Source organism: Phodopus roborovskii, unplaced genomic scaffold, assembly GCF_943737965.1.
Source record: "Phodopus roborovskii unplaced genomic scaffold, PHOROB, whole genome shotgun sequence".
NCBI classification, from domain to species: domain Eukaryota; kingdom Metazoa; phylum Chordata; class Mammalia; order Rodentia; family Cricetidae; genus Phodopus; species Phodopus roborovskii.
In genome coordinates, this window is record NW_026126515.1 from 7,615,062 (window position 1) to 7,624,054 (window position 8,993).

An 8,993-nucleotide genomic window follows, 5' to 3' on the forward strand; every position below is an offset into this window, starting at 1 on the left:
GCGTGGTTTAGCTCTCATAATTTACAACGTTTAAAACACTACACAACTTCTCTTTCCTCTCAGGGTTTCTCTGTAGCTTTGGAGTCAAACCTAGAACTCTGTAGTCCAGGCTGGCCTCAAACTCAAAGAGATCCACCTGCCTTCACCTCGATAGGATTAAAGGCATGCACCACTGCTGACCAGCCTCTTTCCTATCTTAAAGTCCATTTAAAACCACATGTTGCCTCCCCCCCCCCCACAAAAAAAAAGTGTCAGCATTACTAAATAACTAGCAAAAGTCTCTAGATAGTGATGGGCCTCGTGGTACACACCTTTAATAACAGTGTTGGAGCGGCAGGTGGATCTCTAGGAGTTTAGGTCCAGCGTGTTCAACGTAGTTCTAGGACAGCCAGGGCTACACAGAGAAACCCTGCCTCAAATAAATAAATCTTTATAACAGTGATCCCAGACAAGGCAGAGACAGTAGGATTCTAGGCTGACCTGAGCTACATATCGAGATTTTTGTCTTAACAAACAATTCAGAAGCACTTTCTAAAGTTTTAATAATGGAAATGTTTTCTTTCTCTGAAACAATCTCCAAGTATTTAAAATTGAAGAATGAAAGAAGATAATTTTTAAATAGCCTCTGGGCAGTGTTTGTTTGTTTGTTTGTTTGTTTGTTTGGACTTAAGTACAAACTGATGCCACCCAGAATCATGGTAGCAGTTCCTACTGCCCAGTATCTCGGCCAGGACCCCTCCTGTTAGCAGTTTTTGCAAAGCAGCCATTCCCAATCCTGTTAACATCAGCCTCTCAGCAACTAGTCTTGCCCTCCTACCCCTGACCTTGTCAGTAAATCATCTTCCTTCCTCCCAACCACACTTTCTCTCAAGTACCTGTCTTGCCCAGGTCTCTTACCCTCAGTGCTCATGATTTGTACGTTGCTCTGGCTAGCTGTATACAGACTATTGTCATCGATGTTTTTGCATTTTAATATGCTCAGAAACTTCCCCCTTCAAACAAAGTACACTTCCTTAACCCTGAACCCCTGCTGACCACTGAAATACATCTCCTCCTCTGTCTTTTCATTGAAGTGGGGGTTTTTAACCCTGGGTGCATGCAGATCAACTGGGAGTTTTAAAAGAGACAATGGTTCAGCAGGTAAAAGGCATTTTGTCACCAACCCTGATGACTTGAGTTCTGTCCCTGGGACTCAAATGGTAAAAGAGAATCAGCCCTAGCAATGTGTCTGTCCTCTATCCTATGCAGATAGGCCTTGGCACATATGTATACAATAAATGATTTTCTGTTAAAGGCAAAGCAGTTTTCAAGAGAACTTCAGGGCAAATCCATCCTGTATTTGCCATCTTATACATGCATAATTGGGTGTACATATGATTAAAACCATATGCATTATAGGAAGGGACACATGCAGTAAATGATTATGTGATCTAATCAGTCAAAGCACTGTTGCCAGTAAGATGTTTTCTCTGCCGTTGTATCTTGTAACTAGTAATTCTATATATAAAAGGTATTGATTCTTGTATGCTAATCTTATTTCCTGCTACTGACTTGTTCTACTTGTGGGAGTTAATTTTACCATTAATTAACTGGAGTAAAAAGAAAATCTTGCTAAATGTACAGGTGATTGAATAGAAAAGAAAGCAGAGTCTACATTGGTTAAAATTGTATGTGATTGTGTGTGTGTGTGTGGGGGGGGGGTTCTTCCATGGGAGGCCAATGAGATAATGCCATCATCCATCCTAAAAGTATTCACCAAGCCCCAATGAGCTTCTGGCATGAAGGCTGAAGTGAATACCCTGAGGTCAGGCATGGGATGCTCAAGGAAGGGAGTCTCAGCTGAGATCTTCACAAAGTAGCTCCCTCCAGCATGATGTTTGCCAGTGTTGGGTAAGTACTAAATAAACCACTGAACTAAATACAAATTTGCCTTTGTCCTTCTTGACCCTGGTGGAAAAATACCATTTTTCACTTAAAAAATATTTGACAAGTTGTCCTTGGCATAGGTTTCTGTTCAGTGTATACCGTTTGTGTGGTCTACAATTTTCAGTGGACCTGAATCTGTTATCATTCCAGATGACTAGCAGAAGCAACCTCAATACTTGCAGAGTAAACTTCCATCCAGGTGTTAAAGCACTCTACAGGTTAAGGTGATACAAGACTGAGCTCCCAGTTAAAGCCATAAACCAAAGCAGGAAGTGACAGATGCAGCCAGGATAGGGACATTAATAAGGTAATGCCACAGACATCCTTAACTAGTAAAATTGAAAACCCCCTGAAATGATTTACCAAAATTCTGCAAGTCTGGGACTGTCTTCTTTGTAGGAAGATCTGTGGTCCTTCCCCGTTCCACACACTGTCAGTTCTTTACTTGGAGCCAGGTATGTTCATGATAGGATTGACTTGGAAAATCAAAGGAAGACAACCAGCCTGAGAAAACTGAAAAACCACTTGGAAGAGAGACTGTCCTATTCCATATTATGACGGCTAACTCTAAACACTGTTGTACAGCACATGAATAGGCAGTGAGGCAGATAGATAATTCAGAAATAGGCTCAACTGCTAAAGAAATTTCAGGATACAGTAAAGTTGGTGTTCTCAGTCATGGTGGCATGGTAGGATAGGGTGGGATGGGGGCTGAGATAAACTAGAAGAGTAAATGATGCTCGACAAGTGCATAGAATTCCATAGATGGCTATACAGAAAAGGGGAAATTGGGCCTGTTCGTCATATGGTATGCCAGGCTAATGTCCAGATTGACCAGGGGCTTGATTTTACAATGCTAACTATACAATTGCTGGGAAAAATAACAGGTGATTTCTCTAACAGGACTCAGCAAGGCACGGCTGATGGTCTATACTTTGCCCAATGTTCATCTCGACAGCTAGGAGCTTTGATGTTTGTTTTGCTTTTTCTCCCTATCATTTAAGGATTCAGTAAGAAAGAAAAGAGCATGAGATAGAGATACTCTGTGATTGCAAGTCCTAAAATTCTAATAAGCCTGTTCACAACAAAGTTGTCCCTGTCGGTAACCTGGGAGGGTGCAAGCTTCCCAGGGGTGTTGGTCAGCTGCAGGGTTATGATGGGGCGGTCAGCTCCGTCAGTCCCTCACTCTCCTTGGGCCATTAGGAAAACAAGCCACCTTTGTTGAAGAGGGTTGTAAGTTCATGGCAAATGGCGGGGGTGGGGGGTGGGGGTGGATGCAGGGAGAGTGAGGGATTAGAGACATGAGTTCTCACTGCCTCTTGAAATCCAGGTGCAGCCAGAAACCTTTGGCTCCTAAAGAAAACAACGAAAGCTTTTGCATGCACTTACACCATAAGCAAACAAAAAATGTTGTTAACTGGGATGTATGTTTGTAATTTACATCACTGATTATGGCTAAACTCAATGTATAAGGAACTTTTAAAAAGAAGATATCCCACAGGGTGGGGGGAATGGGAAATAAATATAAACGGCCTGCTCAGTTTTTTTTTTTTTTAAGTGAAAATAGCTTTTAAACATTTGAAGAGATGCTCAGATTTCCATAGAGCCAGTTAGTTGATAGGCACAGCCACTTAGTAAGTGCCTCCCCATCATTGTTTTAAAGGACAAGGGAACTGAGTCCTGAGGAGGTAAAGTAGCCTGCTGAATACCAGCAGTGAGATGGGGAGCTAAGACTGAGTCCAGCCAGATGGCTGTAGATAAGAGTAATTCGCCATGACTAAGTGATGCTGATTTCAGGGATACAAGGATCATTTAATACTAGGAATAGCTGGGTGTCTCCTTCATATGATAAAATATATTTATCTCAATCTGAAGCCAGCGTCGTGCTTAATTGAGAATACCAGAAGCAATTTCATTAAAGCCAGAAACAAGACAAAGATGTCTACTAATCGTCACTATTATTTAAAATTGTTCCACAAGACGTAGACAAAACAATTAGACACAAGAAGGAAATTAAAGACAGAAATTAGAAGGGGAGGGAAGATAAAGTTCTAAGTCCCAGATGAAATGATTGGATTATTTACCTAGAAGCAAAAGAAGACTAGCCAAAGACAAACAAAATAACTTACAAAGCTAATTTTCAGAAAATGATCATCTTTATGTACAAGGTATCCAATTTCATGCCTAATAGAAAGTAATTTTTATAATAGCAGAAAACAAAAAGAGAAAATATTAGAAATAAATTTATTTGCAGGAAAAGTTTAAATACCAGCGAGGGACCAAACAAGATCCAATGAAAATAAGACCAAATGAGAAGACTACCGTGCCCATGTTCTTTCATAGGAATGATCAGCATGTTTAATGTGTCAACTCAGTGTGGTACCCAGGGTTGGAGAGATGGTTCAGCATTTAAGAGCACTTCCTGTTCCCCTAGAAGATCCAAGTTCTGCTCCCAGCACCTGCATCATGTGGCTCAGAATCACCTGTGAGCTCATCACGGGTGCCCAGGGCCTGCTTCTGGCCTCTGCAGACATCCACATGCGTATGTACCTGTATACATAAACACAAAATTAGAACAAATCACACTAGTGGGCTTTTAGAAAATAAAACTATTTGCATAAGCTAATTTTAAAATCCACATAGAGCCAAGCAATGGTGGTGTACACCTTTAATTCCAGCATTTAGGAGGCAAAGGCAGGTGGATTTCTGAGTTCGAGGCCAGTTTGGCCTACAGAGCAAGTTCCACAACAGCCAGGGCTACACAAATAAATAAGGTGATGAGAGAGGCTAACATTAACATTTATATATGTATAGCAGTTATCGTATGGCAATAATTTATAGAGGAGAATAGAAAGGTTCAGAGATAGACCAACATATGGGAACTGAAGCTGTGATAAAGGTAAGTTTTCAAATCAGTGGGGTGGGGACCATTCTATGGTGTTCTGGAAAAATGGGCAGAGCCATTCTTCCCTTTCACACCAGGATAATCTGCACACAATCCAGTGTGAAATAAGAGCGGGTATGTGGGTGCATTTCTATGTGGAGGCCAGAGGTCAACCTCGGTGCTGTTCCTCAGTAGCCAGCCACGTTATTTTCTGAGGCAGCTTCCCATTGGTCTGGAGAGTGCTAGCTATTTTCCATGGGTGCTGAGGATTGACCTGAGACTCATGCTTATGTAGTGAGCACTTTACCAACTTAGCTAAAAGTTCTACAACTTGAGAGTGGGAAGGCCTTTCTAAGTATAAGCCAAAATACAGAATCTAGAGGTTTCTAGATTCGATTTTATAGATAGGTAATTTTTCTTGGACTAGAGAGATAGCTCAGCAGTTAAGAGCACTTGTTCTTCCAGAGGACCTAGGTTCAATTCCCAGTACCTACATGCCAATTTACAAGTCTGCAGGTCCAGTTTCAGGGGATCCAACATCCCGAGGGACCAGGTATGCACATAGTGTACAAACATACATGTAGGCAAAACACATGTGCACATAAACTAATAAAACAGCATAGTCTACATTATCTCTGCCATTATTTGTTCTTTGGTAATTGATCGCATCCTAGTGGGCTTTCCTGTATTTTAAGTGCATTTATCTTACTCAGTTTAGCATTATAATTCTAGTGGTTTGAATACTCTCTGAGGGATAATGGTGACTGAGTCCTCAAGGAATAGGCTGGTCACTAAGAACATTTCCAAATAAGACTGCACAAGTACAGATAAACAAACCACACAGACACAAAATGTGTGTGAGCACAAGTCAGTGTTTTCTGTGTGTGTGTGGGGGGGTGGGTGGGTATTTGAGAGCCTGGAGATGACATATACTGTGTAGCCTGAGCCCTGGGCAGGAAAGAGCATAGGGGCCTTCCCTGCTGGACTAGGGATTCCCCCATGCTATGGTTTGGGGATCCTGGAAGGACCCTGACATCCCCTTTCATGATAGATCATGAAACCATGTATAATTTTAGGTCCTGTATAAAAAGGACAGAGAACATGCTGGGATTCTGACTTTGAGTCACTGTCTCCCTTGATTGGGGTAACCCTCTCCCCACAAAAGCCTTTATATGGGGTCAGCTGTTGTCCCCTGGTACTTGGAGCACCTGTTTTCCCTAATCTCCAGGGTGTCAGCACCTGACTGGTCATGTGAGGTAGAGGAAGGAGTTTGACAGAAGGGGAGTGAAGCCAAAAGAGCCACAGAGCAGAAGGGACAGACTCGGGCAGAAATGACTGCATGAGGCTGATTCTCTGAAAAGGATGAATTCAAGAACATGTGGGCACATTCTCAAGGCCAAACAGGATGTTCCCATTCTGTAGCTCATGGCAGCATCCTCATAGGTCATTTGTAGACTAAATCATGTTCTTGCTAAGACATAGGCTTCTAAGATATTAAAAAAGTATCTCACATTCATAATACAAATATCCTGTACATCCAGGAACACGTTAGAGAAAATATTACTTGTAAGAACTCCAGGAGAATTAATACCATAGTTGGTAGTGGTGTGGGTCAGCTTTCATTGCTATAATGAAATGCCCAAGCTGGGCTAACTTTACAAAGCAAAGCTATGTTTCAGCTCACTGTTCTGGAGGTATAAGTTCTGGTATTCACATTTAATGATGACTTCCTTGAGTTCTGACTAGGGTGGGCCATCAATGTCAAGCCAGGGAGTGTCTGTGTGTTTATGGTTTATTCGTCATCTTATATAGCCACCAGGCTTCAACTTTGGGGGCTCCCACTTAATGAACTTATCTAACCCCAATCACCTCCTAAGGCCTTACCTCTAAACACTATGGTGAGATTCAGCTTTCATCCTTTCCTGGTACCTCAAATGGGAATTAACTTGAGGAACAAATTGAAACAATATCCAAACTATAGCCACACCCTGGCAGGCAGGTAGGTGTGTAAACACAGGTTAATTCCCCATCCAGGCAGTAGACAGGCTAGTGGATTCAAGCATTCTGGTCTACAACTCTAGAGGCCTACATGGCCTGACAGTCCAACCTCTGTAACAGTGGTTCTCAACCTGTGGGTCATGACCCCTTTGGGGTCAAACAACTCTTTCATGGGAGTGACCTAAGAACAACTGCATAGCTCATATTTACAATTCATAATAATAACAAGATTATAGTTATGAAGTAGTAATGAAAATAATTTTATGGTTGGTGGCTCACCACAGCATGTATTAACGGTTTGCAGCATTAGGAAGGTTGAGAACCACTGCTCTACAGAAAAGTTATCTGCTCCAGCCTCACCCAGGCAGAGGCTCACTCCATGATTCCCAGCCTCTGGAAGAAAGGAAAATAGTGGTACTTTCTTCTCCTGGAGTAACCTCCCCCACCGCCTGGCGTGTGCGCGCAGCTGCTGCGCGCGCACACACACACACACACACACACACACACACACGAGAGAGAGAGAGAGAGAGAGAGAGAGAGAGAGAGAGAGAGAGAGAGACTATGTGGTGGTGGGCATCCCTGGAGCTTTCCAAAAGCAGTGTGACTGGTACAGGCACAGTTAGTTAGGTGCTCATAGGAAGCCTGCTTAGACCACCAGCATATTGCTCTAGATATCCAGATTTGGCTGGGTTTCTTTTCCCCATCCCCAGGTAAGAGGTTCACTTCCTCTTCACCCCAAGACCCCAAAAGGAGCAGAACTTCCTCTTTGTCACATCCATCCCCCTTTTGGGGGAAGAGGAACTTCAGTTTCTTTTGGTGGTGGTGCGTGCATGTGTGTACAGAGCAGCTGCTTCCTCCTATCGCCTCCCTGCATTACAAGTCTTCTCTCTGCTCTGAACCTGCAACTGTCAACTTCTGCCAGGGGGCACGCCGTTTCTAGTCTGTCAGTTTCCCAAGGTCATCCATTGTGACTGGCTGGCTGCAGGAAGCATTCATTGGCTTGCTCAGGTCGCTCAGGGGAAACTGGGTGCCTAGGACCCGGAAACTGCAGAGCAAAGCAGGGTGTATGTGGCCTGCAGATGGTCTGACTGCTATGAATTCCTAGGAAAGGGTGAGAGCAGAGGCATCACTCCTGGTCCCCATTCCTTCCCTCCTCCTCCCTGCCCTTTGGTAAGTGTGGAAGGGTGTACCGATGCCTGGTGGAGGTGGTGGAGCAGCGGCCTGTGGATTGGTACTTGGAGAGAGGGTTATCCTAGGATGAAATATCAAACTATATCACATTGATTTTCCCTCTGCGGGGGCCGGATATCACATCCTTCCATTTCCCTCTAGTGCCTGCCCGCCATCGATGGGGAAGCATTAACGGGGAATAATCAATGATGCTCTGCCCTGAAAATAAAAGGCTTGTCATGTCTCTCCATTTGGTGGAATGGATGTGAGACCAGGGGTCATGTGGCCACTTCCATCTGTCTCCTGACAGAGGCACTGACTGAGACATGCTTCCTACCCAGAGGCCTGTAGCCCACAGCCAGGGGACCACAGGCTCTCCCTAGGCATCAGGAAAACCAAGACTTTAATTTCTTTGAACTTTCTGTGAGCAGCTCAGCTAAACCACAAACTTGGTAGCCTAGCAGGGGCTTTCATGAACGTTAACTTGGGAGTCTCATCATGGGCTGGTGTTCCCTCTTGGCTGGGCTGGCCATCCGTACCAGCATTGCCTCAAGGCAACTCTTCCTTCCACCTCTCTGCCCCAGGTCCTGCTTGGCTCCTCACACCCAACTCTCCCACTTACAAGCCTGTGAAGTCCTTTTCTCATGTCTCGGTTATCAAAACCTCCTGCTTGGAAGCGTGCCAGGACTCCACCCCTGGGATAGCCTCCCTGCCTTGCCTAGTCCTCAACTCAGCCCAGAGGAACATGGGAAACAGACCTTCATTTTCAATATCTGTTCTCGTGGCTGAAGGCTTTAGATGATATCCTTTGATCCTGTTTGGAGATGGTTCTAGTTTAAAGCCCCTTTGATTTTTGTTGGGTGGCTATTTCCTCCTGTAGGAAGGAGTATCTTATATAGAAACGTGTGAGGGTCAAGAAACTCAGAAAGCTCCAGCATCCACAAGCCCCCTCCCCAGAGTATAAAAGTAGTAAATGACTGTAGAGAAGAGACTGCTAGAGCTGCCTAGAAGCTGG